The 12583-nt window shown below is 35.8% G+C and overlaps 1 protein-coding gene across 1 annotated transcript in view; it reads left to right on the top strand.

Moving 5' to 3' along the window:
- Positions 1 to 12583, top strand: part of LOC109418565 (uncharacterized) — a 354422-nt gene that overhangs the window by 257856 nt on the left and 83983 nt on the right. The gene's annotated exons all lie outside the window — the stretch shown is intronic.

The raw sequence follows: 12583 nt of genomic DNA, 5'->3' as shown, positions 1-12583 counted from the left end.
TACTTAGCACGATTTTCTTTTTACTTAAAGTCTGAACAGATGGAAAAAATATGCAAACCTGTTACCGCTCAACAGCACAATTGTGCTGGTTCGTCACGAAAGGGATATGTTGCTATAAAGTGTTAACACTTTAACACTTCAGTGAAATTTGTCTCTTTTCTTTACAACATCGAATGGAAGCTAAACAAGTATTATCTGACACTAATATGAAAGTTGATGCTGGTGCTGTTAATGACAAACATCGGTTATTGGCACTATTGGTAATCAGTTTGAAATAATTTGCAGAATGAATTTTAAAATAACTTATGATATTATTTCATTATTGTTTGGGGAAGCTGTCAGAAAAACTAGTTGCCCATATCGACTAAAAACGCTAGCTCTGATAGCTTTCTCAGAATAATTTTCAGAAATATCAAATCTTAACAAATTTTCTATGTCATATTTTTTCATGCTCTTCTTTGTAATATTTTTAAGGATTAGTATTCCGATGGCGTTTGCATAGACAACCTTTTTTCTCTCAGAATGTTGTCCAGTGACCTCGTAGATTTGCGATTATTGAACTATTGTTCAATTATCAAATCATCTGTAGAACTTCCATTCGATAAAAAACACTAGTGCAATAGGAATAGTCAAAACACACTATTTTCAAAAACTACTACGACCCAATACTAATTGACGACATCGTCTAGTTCATTCTGAGTATTGGTCCTAGTAGGGGGAAAGTTTGGAAAGGGTCCAGGCTTTGAAATTAGCTGAAATGCAGCTCAACCTGGTCACTTTAAAAATTAAATTAATAAAAAAAAATTAAAAATACTTTAGAATTTTGTCTGGAATTTTGTAGAGGAATCCCCCCAGAAAAAGTTAAAAAAAATCTTCTGAGAATGTATCATCAATCTTATTATTTTTTCTAATCCATTTTTTTATTATTTTAAGTGAAAAATACCCAACGCAACTAACTGTATACACTTGCATAAACTTCTGGAGGTAGATTTGAAGAAATCCAAGGAAAATTCTTGAAGATATCTCAGGGGGACTTTCTAAGAACTTCTGGTATAAAAAGTTTGAAAAACTCCTCGGGAAACCCTTTGAAGAATTCCTAGAAAAACATGTTGAGGAAATTTCAGTAAAAATCGTTGGAAATTAATTTAATATAATTTTTGGAGAATATTCTGGAAGTATTCCTGAGGCAACCTGTGGACGTATTTCCGAAAAAATAAATAATAAGCTTCTGTAAATATCCCTAGAAAAAAAAACTCGTGATATTTCTAAATGAGATCCCGTAGTATTTCCTAAGTAATATTTATTTATAAAACCTTCAAGAATCCGCGCAAAAATCCTAAAGTTATTCTCAAAGGAAATGCCGGATAAACTCCTAGCTTATTACACAGAGCAATATCTGCACTACATCCTGAAGGAAACGCTGTAAGAACTCCTTCGGATGCCTTTGGAGAAACTCTGGCCAGAATCACTGATCTGGTGTGATGGTTTGAACACTTGACTATCACGCCGAGGACCTGGGATCGAATCCCACTCCCGACAAACTCGCAAAATGTGAATTCTTCCTTCGGAAGGGAAGTAAAGTGTGGGTCCCGAGATGAAATAGCCAAGGGCTAAAAATCTCGTTGGTACAGATAAAAAAATTAAAAAAAAAACTGAATGTTATTATGCAAGAATCTCTGGACATTCCTTGACACATACCTGTGCAAATGTTTAATGGAATCCGTAGAGATAATTTCTGATGAACTTGTTGAAGAAAAACGTGTACGAATTTTTGATGGATCTTTCGAAGGTATTCTAAAAAAAACCTGGAAGATTTTTTGAAAAATCTTCTGAAGAAATTCCTGCCGAAAACTCTTAAAACGTATATCCCTAGAAAAAATTCTAAAGTAATCTCTGACTAATTTTCAGTAAAAACCCATGGAAACGTACCTAAAAGAATTCCTAAAAGGATTTGTAGAGGAAACTTCGGCAAATTTCTGAAGGACAGTTTTCTAAAGAAATCCTTGGAGAACTTTTATAATGCATTCTCAACCCTAAATGTTCTTAAAAGAATCGTTGAAAGCATTTCTTAAGGAATTCGTGTATAATTTTCTGAAAAAAGTCTAGTACTAGGTCTAGTACTGATTTCTGAAAGAATTTATGGAGAAATTCTGAGGAAATTCATGAGAGCTTTTCTTGCGGAGTTTTTGAAGAAATTTCTAGATCAATGAATCAAAGATCAAATGAAATGCTGTATCAAATTCTAGGAAAATTGCTTATCTAATCAAAACGTTTAAGCATAAATTTTAAAGAGAATCCCTGGAACACGTTATAATAGGTGGATTTTCTAAAAGAATCCATGACACAATTTCGGAGGGAATCCAAGGAAGTTTTTATAAATGAGTTTTCAAACTAATTTCTGGTTCAACCCTCTAATATCCAACCTTTAGAAGGGGTATAGTTTAAGCATTTTTGTAATTTTGTTTCGTGAACAATTTTTTTTTTCACATATTTGGCCAATATTTAGGACTGTTCTCCCGGGCAGAGGCCAAGTACTGACGATCAAAATGTGATATTGGTTTGATTGAGATAAGAGGTAAAAGTACTGAAAATGATAGCAAAAATTTGTTCTTGAACCACCTAATCAATAGCAAATTGTGATATTTGAAAATCAATCAAATAGCTCACTGCTATTAGTTAGATCTTACCAAGAGCTAAATATGCTATGATGATGATGTTCCAAGAGTGAAATTCAGATATTATTTTCAGTACTTTTACCTCTTATCTCAAACAAACAAATATCACTTTTTGATCTCCATATCAAAATATGCTATTATTGAGCTTTTTTCCTCTGCTCGGGCTATATATCTAAAAATGGTTTTTGGTGTCTTAAAGCATACGCTTTAAATCTTTTTTTTTTTTAATCTTTGAAAAATTGATGTTTTGGTCACTCTTCAGAAGTCATTGTTTATTTTGTATTGAACAACTAGAAATAACATATTTTATTTTTTTCTTACATCATTCATAGTAAAATAGTTTAAGGTAGTCGAAAACACTCTAAAATTATTAACCTTAAAATTACACGGAAATTAAAATTTTCCATGAAAAAAAACAAAAAAAAATTATTTCATAATCATAATCATAAAATCTCAAAATGTTTTCGTCTCAAAAAATTTGTATCCCAAATAGGCTCCTAGGAAAAATGTTAAAGTGTGGAGGTGGTCAAAAATAAAAATCAGAAAAATATAAAACCAAAATTCATAAAATCGAGAATTAAAATGAATCATCTTCCAAAACATGTTTTAATCGATTTTAGATGACAAAAAATGATATTTAGATCAAAATCAAAAATTTGGGTATTAGAGGGTTAATTTCTAACAAAACTTTTTTTTTTATTCTTCAATCACTTAACCTATTTTACAGCTCATTTGTCCACTAGGACACTGCGTGAGCGATTCCAATTGGAAACTGTACTAACAATTTGTACAGCGCCTAAATGTATTCTATTTCAATTCTATTACATCGAACTGGTTCCCATTGCGCTGCTTTCACTTTCTACCCTATCATTGTAGAATGATGAGCACGAGGAAGCTGATTTGTGGCTTTTGGTTGTTCCTGTTTTCAGTCCGATTGGGGGTCCATTATGAGTTGCCGTTCGCCGATGTTCAAGTATCCGGATCCATTTGAGCCATTGGCTCAGAAGAGGGTCAGTGCCAGCTGCTCTCAGGAGGAAAGAGCAACTGACGAAAGTGCCGGGGCTGGGATTGAACCCATGACCATCTGCTTATGAAGCAAACGTGTTCTTACAAAACTTTAAAAAAATCAAAACGAAACTATGAATTTTCAAAAGTAATCTCTGAATGGAACTCTCATAGAAATCTCCGAACTCATTTCTGGCAGAGTTTTATAAAAATGCCCTAATTTTTTTTTCAGGATGTATTTTTGAAAAACAAAAGTGAAAAGTTTTGTCAAGAATTCATGGAGAAATTTCTAAGGACATCCATGGATGATTTTCCAAATGTAGCTCTCGATATTTTTTTGGAGAAATTGATTTCTGAAGAGGATTACAAGATTTTGTAAAATAATCTTTTGAGATATTGGGGAGCTATATCTAGCAAAATATTAGATATAATCCCTTCAATAAACTGAATTCCTAATTCCTTGAGCAAATTTACGAATCGATGTTTGAAACTCTCAAAGGTTTTTTTTGCTCACATATAATGGCGCGCAAACAAATTCGTAGGTGTTTTTCTCATACTTACGAGGAGAAATTTCCAATACAGGCACAAACAATTGCAATATTGTAACATTGAATAATATGTTTGTGAGAACGCAGAAAGGTTAGACAAATTAGGTTAGGGCAAATTAATAATATTCAGAAGGGGTAGATTAAAATTTCTCAGAATGGAAAAGGTTATTTCTCTATTGATATGGAGAAGTACAAATCTTTGAAAAACAACAATGATAACTATTATTATACAGCCATTCCATAGAAAAACGATATAGTACAACTTCGATTGTCGTGAAACTTGGTGGATTTGCAGTTCTCCGAAAATAATTAAACCCATGTTTTTTTTTTATTTCGTCATTAGGGTGACCAATTTTCAGATAGGGTGGTCTTTAAATCAAGATTTAAAAAAATCTAAAAAAATCATAACTTTTGAACCAGTTGACCGATTTTAAACTTGTTTTTATTTTTGTTTGAATGCTATTGAATTGTAGTTTTCAAGGAAAAATACGTTGAGGGGGGCAAACTGTGTTTAGATGCAAAAAATAAACCATTGTTTTTAGGTTTTTCACGTTTTCATGGTATTGTTGGGACCAAAAAGGTACCCTGGCTTCATATTTTTATCAGAAAATTCAGGAAATTTGGCGTAACATATTAAATCAGTGATGTAGGTTTTTTTCAGTTTTTGAGTTATGATTTTTTGAATATAGAGAGTCGTATATTTTAATACTAGCTGCTCTTACATTTCCTGATATTGCAAATCATCATATAACTATGCCTTGAGTTGCTGTTTTGAGTTATTTCTGAGGCCTATGATCTAACGCTTACGGCATGCCTTATTGGTTAGTTGCAGAGATGCCACAGATTTGAGCCATATGGACGGTGTGATTATTTTTTTTTTCTGCAAACGATGTATCGTTACCTAGTTATTATTGTTATTGATTATGAATTAATATTAGCCAGATAAACAACATTTTATCACAGAGTACATACAATTACGAATCCATCTCCAACTGTGATCAGTTTTCCATAAAATTCCTAACAAAACAAGGTACCGATAGAGTCAACACTTCCACCCGAAATGGCAATCCACGTTCCTACCTAACCCATAAAATTTGCGGTAACATTCCATTAAAAGTGGTCTACGATAACTTCCTCTTTTTTTTTTGCTCGTTCGGAAGCAACCCGACACAAAAAGCGAGTAAATATTTGTTTTCTCTCTTGGGAAATCGTTCGCTGGCGACTGTACCGCAAACAAAATAGCATACTGGCACGTTCCGCTCTATTGGTTCTCATTGCAATTCCATCGTTATACATGGGTATTATATACAGGGGATAGACAAAATGATCGGGACAGGCAAAATTTTCACTTTTCAAAAAATGTTTAATTAGCTGTAACTATTCGAAAAGTGCATCAAATATTCTCAAATTTTTACTGTAAGTTCTTCAACTAGTTGTTTATCAGTGGACAAAATTTGGAAAAGATCGGACAATTCTTCACGAAGTTATAAAGATTTTTGAAAATGGTAAAATTATCCGATAGCCAACTTTGAGCTGTTATATCTCCGGATTCAATTAACCGAATGTAATGAAATTTTGACCATTAATGACTTATATAATGAGCTATGAAAAACCATTGACTTAACTTAATATTCTTAACACGGAAGAAAATTATAACGATTAGATTATTTTTCTAATAAAACACCAAATTATCCAAAACATCAACATCGTTTCAAAATTCAAGATGCAAATTATAGTTCCTTTAGTTTCCCTCTAATTGACTTATATATAAATGCGTTTTGAAGGAAAGTAACAACATAGCCGCCAATAAATTGAAAAAGTAATGGGATGCATAATAAAAATAGACCAATTTAGTAAAAAATCGTGAAAAAAATTAAATCGCTATAACTTTTTCGCTTGTTAAAAATTTCAAGTTAAGTCAAATGTTTTCCAGAGTTCATTATATTAGTCACGAATGGTCAAAATATCATTGCAATCGGTTCATTGAATCCGGAGGTATAACAGCTCAAAGTTGGCTATCGGATAATTTTATCTTTTTCAAAAATCTTTATAACTTCGTGAAGAATTGTCCGATCTTTTCCAAATTTTGTCCACTGATACACAACTAGTTGAAGAACTTACAGTAAAAATTTCAGAATATTCGATGCACTTTTCGAAAAGTTACAGCTAGTTGAACTTTTTTTGTAAAGTGAAAATTTTGCCTGTCCCGATCATTTTGTCTATCCCCTGTATGTATGGCAAATCCTAATCAATTTGAGCGAATTACTCTGACCATGAAAAGTGTTGGCTGACATAATTACGATGGCCGTATTCGACTATGTGTGTTTCTGTTTATCTGGCGACTGTGTCGCATACCTTGGGGAAAGGATAGGCCCTTGGATCCTTCACCCACTTTTGCAAATCAGGAGAAAAAACGCGTTAACCTCGCTTGGATGAATTGGTATGATTTCGTTGGTCCATGAGATATTTCGAGGGAATTCCATTGCAGCGAATTATTATAATAATTATTAGCTCCAGTTGTCAATCCCAGAGGATTGCTGATTATGTGAAACTGTGTCTGTGGACATTGTGCGAAACATTAATTACATTGATTCGACTGAATGTTCTGCAAAACTTGCAAACAAAAGTGCAAGTACATAACCAAGTATTGATGAAACTTTTTTTGCCAGTTTGCTTTTCCTTTTTTATTCTACTTCAATTGGTCCTCTTTTCGTGTTCTCTTTTATCTCAACTACTGTTTGCTCTTTATCTTCTTTTTTTTTTTTCTTTGTTTTGGTTCGCTCCTTCTCATAGTATCATTATTTCCTTTTTTTGTTCCATTTTCAAATCCATCTACTCAACTTCTATGGAAATTTATACAGTAGACAATAATTAAAACAATTGAAAATTGTGCAATTGTATATTTTGCAGGCACATACACTCTATACCCTGATGATTCGAGTTAATTTTCATCCTTTAAAGATACTATGTTTGGATTAAAGTTCAAATTCAGCAACCCTTTTGCATGATTGTTCCAAAAACTGAGAATTTATCGTCTAAAATGCATGAGCACTGAGCAGCATAGAGCACTCTGCCAGCAAGTTCACAAAACTGATCCCCGAATTTCAATCGTCTTGTTTGCTTCCATTACAAAAAAAAAGTTTCACAGAAACAAATTCCCCGGCGGCAGCTAAATTGAATCATCCCAACTAAACCAACCAGCTTGCCGCCGTAAACCGTACCGAAAGGAAACATAACTCCTTTTCAAACATACCCTTTTTCGTTTAGTGTTTTTCATTGTTAAGTCGATCGTCTTGTTTCCAACTCGAACCCATGCTGCTGGCTGCCAGTCCAGTCCCAATTTCAGTGATAGGGTAAAATTTAACAAACCTTTACTTTAAACGGCTCCACCTGCTGACTGAGACCCATACCGCGCAGCTTCAAATATTGTGTGTTTTTATTACAAAGAGAAACCCACGCAAGTGGCAAACCTAACCATTATTGAATTGTAGAAAGTGAAAATGTTGGGCTCGTCATGCATTGGTTATATTACAACATAGTAGTAGCACATCAGTAGCTGTTTGTATACGAAGTATCCCGCATTTTTCCATTAGTCTTGTGGGTTATTGTGGGAGACGAACCTTGTTAAACTTCACGAAACGGTGTACATGATTCAAAAATGTGGATGATGGGAATCACAGTTTGACCCGGTACGCAGTACTCTTAATTTTGGCTTTCGATGATAATGGCAGTGGTCAGTGTGTCATGCTAGTACAACTTTTGTGAAAGACCTGAATGAATTTATTACTAACTAGCTGTCCCGGCAAACTTTGTCTTGCCGTCTTGTGGTGGTTTGACAACTGTTGAGCTCAAAATAGCACCACACTCTAGATTGATTTCATTTCGATCGTGTTGATTTCCTTCCCAGCTCATGAAAAATCAGTATTTTGTCAATTTTCTTACTTTTCTAGTAGATTTTTGTAACTTTTTGTACATATAAACACAGCCACCATGAATATGAATCAAACCATGCAAAAGTCATCTTGATCGGTTCAGCCGTTTGAGAGTTTTGTTGCCTCAAAGGGACTTCAAACTCATTTTTATATATATAGATATCGGACAAAATGTCTGCCATACCAAATTGGCTAACAAAAGCTTCGAAACTACAAAAGCCCTTCTCACATGTCACGCTACAACACCCCAAACATCTGCTGGACGAAGCAGAAGCGTTATATCGATGCGATGCGCTGGTTGCGGCGGTCATAATGGCCACATGACAGGGTGGTTTTGTTGGCTTACCGATTCTATTAGTCTGCTTGTCGCCTGGCCAACCAACGACGTCAGAGAAAAGCAATTGATTGCCTGTCGACCGAGGATGATATATAGTGGAGGGCTCGATTTTATTGAGTAAAGCATTTAATAGTGTTCCAGCGGGTTGGATGGATGTAATCAACAATAAAAGTTATATTACAAACTCATCTTAAACGTTATCATGAAATGATACCTCAAATCTTCTAGAGCACAAATATGAAGCTCCGAAAGATGATTTGAGCTTGAAAAGTTGAACATTTACTTTTCAGCACTTACCATCATCTGATTCTTTAGATATGTACCAAGAGATCTCAGGAGCGTTTTACGGGGTTGCAGGGTTCTCCCAGGGTGCTTCCAGGATTCTTGAAGGTCTCAGGAGTACTTCAGGGAGTCTCAGGGGGATTCCAGGGGACCTCAGAGGTTTCTAGCGGGTCTCAGAATAGGTCTAATGGATATCAGGGGCGTTTCAGGGGCATTCCCGGGGATACCAGGTGGTCTTAGGGGCGTTGTATGGGGTCTCAAGAGCTTTCATGGGGGTCTCAGGGGTGTTTCAAGGGATTCAGGCAGTATCTTTAGGTCTCAGGAGCATTTTAGAGGGGTTCTAGGGGTTTCTAGGGTGATTCATGAGATCTCTGGGGTGATTCAGGGTTGTTTTAAAAGGTCTTAGAGGCATTTCAATCCAAAGGGGTTACGGGAGGGGGGGTGGTGGTGGTTGTACCTGGAGGTCAGGTCGGGGACATTGATTTTCGGAGCAGGTTTTAGGGGAGTTTCCGGGGAATTCCAGGAAGTTTAGGAGGACTTTAGAGGGTCTGAAGTACATTAAATTGAGTCCATTGGAGTTTTAGGAGAATTTAGGAGGCATTTCAGGAAATTTCATTACACGATTTAACGGTCATTTTAATCATGAAGTGTGGTTTGGACTGCTCGCATGTGTCATCATGGTGGCGCTGCTGTGCCTGCGTCTCCTCTCAATTTTGGAGAGAAATGAAGACGACGCCGAGGAATGTGTACATAAAATGACCCAATCATAAAGCTCCTTCATTAATTTTGTATGAATGGACGGGGGAGTCGCCTCTTGCTAAATTGTTACATCGAGCCGAGGTATAATACACCTGCAAACGAATGCTTAGGATTGAGCATCACTCCCAACATGTATTCTTCTGAAGCTAACCGAGGTCACGCCTCTGCATACTCGACACAAATGCACAGTATGAAAGTGACGGAAACAATCAAACAGCCATTGTTTACTTTTAGCGTACTTTGACTCACTTCCGGCACAGTGTCTTCTGAATCCAGTCGCGTTTATGCCACTGTTTACTTTTTGCATTGAAAAACTTACTCCTGGCAAAAAATCACGAAACCTTAGAAACCAAAACTTCTATCGGTTCTAAAATTTTAAGGAGTTCCCCCGGGAATTTCTGTAGGAGTTCCTATGGAAATTACTTTAAAAGTTCGAAAATTCACTCACACTTTCTCCTGAAATTCCTGCAGGAGATTCTGATTGAGATTCTTCAAAAAGTGTCACTGCCTGCGTCTGCTCTTCACATACAATTTCAATACTCCTCGGATGACTAAAGATTACCTGAGATTCGTTCAAAATTAAGTCTAGAGCTATTCGAAAGAGTCTTCATAAGAAATATCTTCGGGAATATATTCAGAGAGATTATCTGAAATTTCAATATTATTCTACCGGGTATTTGGGTATGTTTCTCTGGCCAAAAAATATTGAAGGGTTTTTCTGAGTAGCCATGAGCAAGTGTTCATGAGAAAGTATTTAAAAAATTCCTCAGGAATACTTTAATAAGCTTTAACAAGAAAAAAAAAACCTGTAGATTTTTTAAATATTTTAATAAGCAATTTCCAAACGTTTCTCAAGAAAATTCACGAAATATTCTTCTTCTTAATTAGTTTTAATTGCGTAACTTTTGAATTCTTGAAGATTAAACATCAGAATCCCCTTCTGGATTATTTCACAATGGAGCTCATGATTGAACTTTCTGGTTAAACTCCTGAAGTGGAACTCCCTGAGGACTTCCCAGTGGGACTCTTACAGGAATCCCGAGAGGAACTCCTAAAAGTACTCCCGGATCCAAGTAGCACGCATGTCACAAAAGAGACACAACAACGCAAGTTTTGTTCGTACAGAAGTCATTGGTGACTTCTGTGTAACAGAAACTAGTGCCATCATGACTCCTCCAGTGGCATGTGCACTGCTTGTGGAAAAACTCCTAGAAGGATTCTTAGTGGAGCTTTTGAAGGAAACTCAAATTGAATATAGACATTCGTAGTGGAACTCCTAGAAGAATTCCCGGTGGAGCACCCCAGATGGAACTGCAGGAATTCCCGGAAGAAATTCTACAGGAATTTCCGGATAAACTCTTAGAGGAATTCCCGGAGGAACTCCTGAAGGAACATTCGTAAAAAAACCTGTGGGTACTTTCGGGAGGACACTTGAAGGAATTCCCGGCGTAACACCTATTGTAATTTACTGCAGAACTCCTAGAGGAATTCCTGGTGGAACTCTCGGTGGAACTTTTAGAGGGATACCCAGTGGAACTTCAAGAAGATATCCCATTGGAACTTTTGAAAGAATTGCCACTCGAATTCCAGAGAAATTCTCAGTGGAATTCCAAGAGACGTTTGAGGTGGTAATCCTAGGGAAATTCCTGCTGAAAAAAGAGTTTTACGTAACTTCTGAATTCTTGATAAATAAACAGTGGAATAATGGAATTCCTATTGAAGTTTCAATTAAATTCCCGAATATATTTTCATTCGAAACTCTTAAATAAATCTCAGTGGAATTCCTAAGGGTATTCCCAGAGAAGAAATTCCTGGTGGATCTCCTAGAGGAACATTCTACTTCTTAGTTCTCAAAGATTAAGCATCTGAAAATTGATTGACAATGGCATTACTAGAAGAACTTCCAGTGAAACTCCTGCATAAATTGTCTGTGGAACTTATAGAAATATTGTTATTGGAACTTCTAGAGGAATTCTCAGTGAAACTTCTGAAACGACCTCCAGATGAGCTCCTAAAGCATTCCTAGTAGAACTTCAAGGTGATTCTAGAAATATTTCCGGAGGATACTCCCGGATTTCTCAGAGGAACTTCTAGAGCAATTTCCGGAGTAACTCTTAGAAGCAATTCTTAGAATTTCCAGTGGAACTCATAGAGGAATTCCCGGAGGAACGCTTAGAGGAATTCCCAGTGGAACTACTGAAAGAAATCCCGAAAAGAAACTTCTAGAGGACTTCGTAGTGGAACTTCTAGGCGAATTACCGACGAAACTGTTTGAGATATTTCCTGAAGAGCTGCAAGAGAAATTTCCTCTGCACATGAGATTTTACGTAATTATGTACTAGCATTTTTATGAAACTCATACATTCGGGATTGCTAGTATTCTACGGCATTCCTACATTGTTTTCATAACTGTAATCCATCTTTGCGAATTAAATTTATTTCAGAGGAAGAATTTATCCACTTCCAAAACATCGTTGACGACACATACGCGATTTAGATGCATTCAAAACAATCACTAGCGGAACTTAGCAGAACTTGGTCTACTTTTGACGTTCCAAATTTTTTGAACTGTTATAAATTTTGACCAAAAAGAATGGATCACCATGAAAACGACCTTAGGATACACGTAATGCACAAGAATTGGTGAGCTCATTTCATACTGGTGTTTCATTGTAAAGGTCAATGAGTACTGATTTCAATTTAACATGAAGTTTTAGATTATGTAATAGCAACAATCATTTTTTAAATAACTGCAAAGTGGCAGGACGGTCCGAAAATTTTAGATGGCTTTTATTTGTATTTTATTGGGGTGCTCCATGAAGTTGTTTACAGTCATGACTAAGATCATCAAAAATCTACATCAACCGCCATTCAATCTACGATTGTGGTTATTGTCCGCTGCTATCCATGGTGCTCTGAAATCCAACGAGAAGTCCTTCAACGGTTGTCGGATATTGTCCTTATAACTCAAAAAACTGATTCTATTCATTCATTTTACACTGAAAGCTTTTGCATACTTTACTTGAGCAATCCGGAATGCAACAT

This window comes from Aedes albopictus, chromosome 3 (genome assembly GCF_035046485.1).
Source record: "Aedes albopictus strain Foshan chromosome 3, AalbF5, whole genome shotgun sequence".
NCBI classification, from domain to species: domain Eukaryota; kingdom Metazoa; phylum Arthropoda; class Insecta; order Diptera; family Culicidae; genus Aedes; species Aedes albopictus.
Note: the sequence above shows the minus strand (reverse complement) of the source record. Positions and strands in the feature narration are given on the sequence as shown.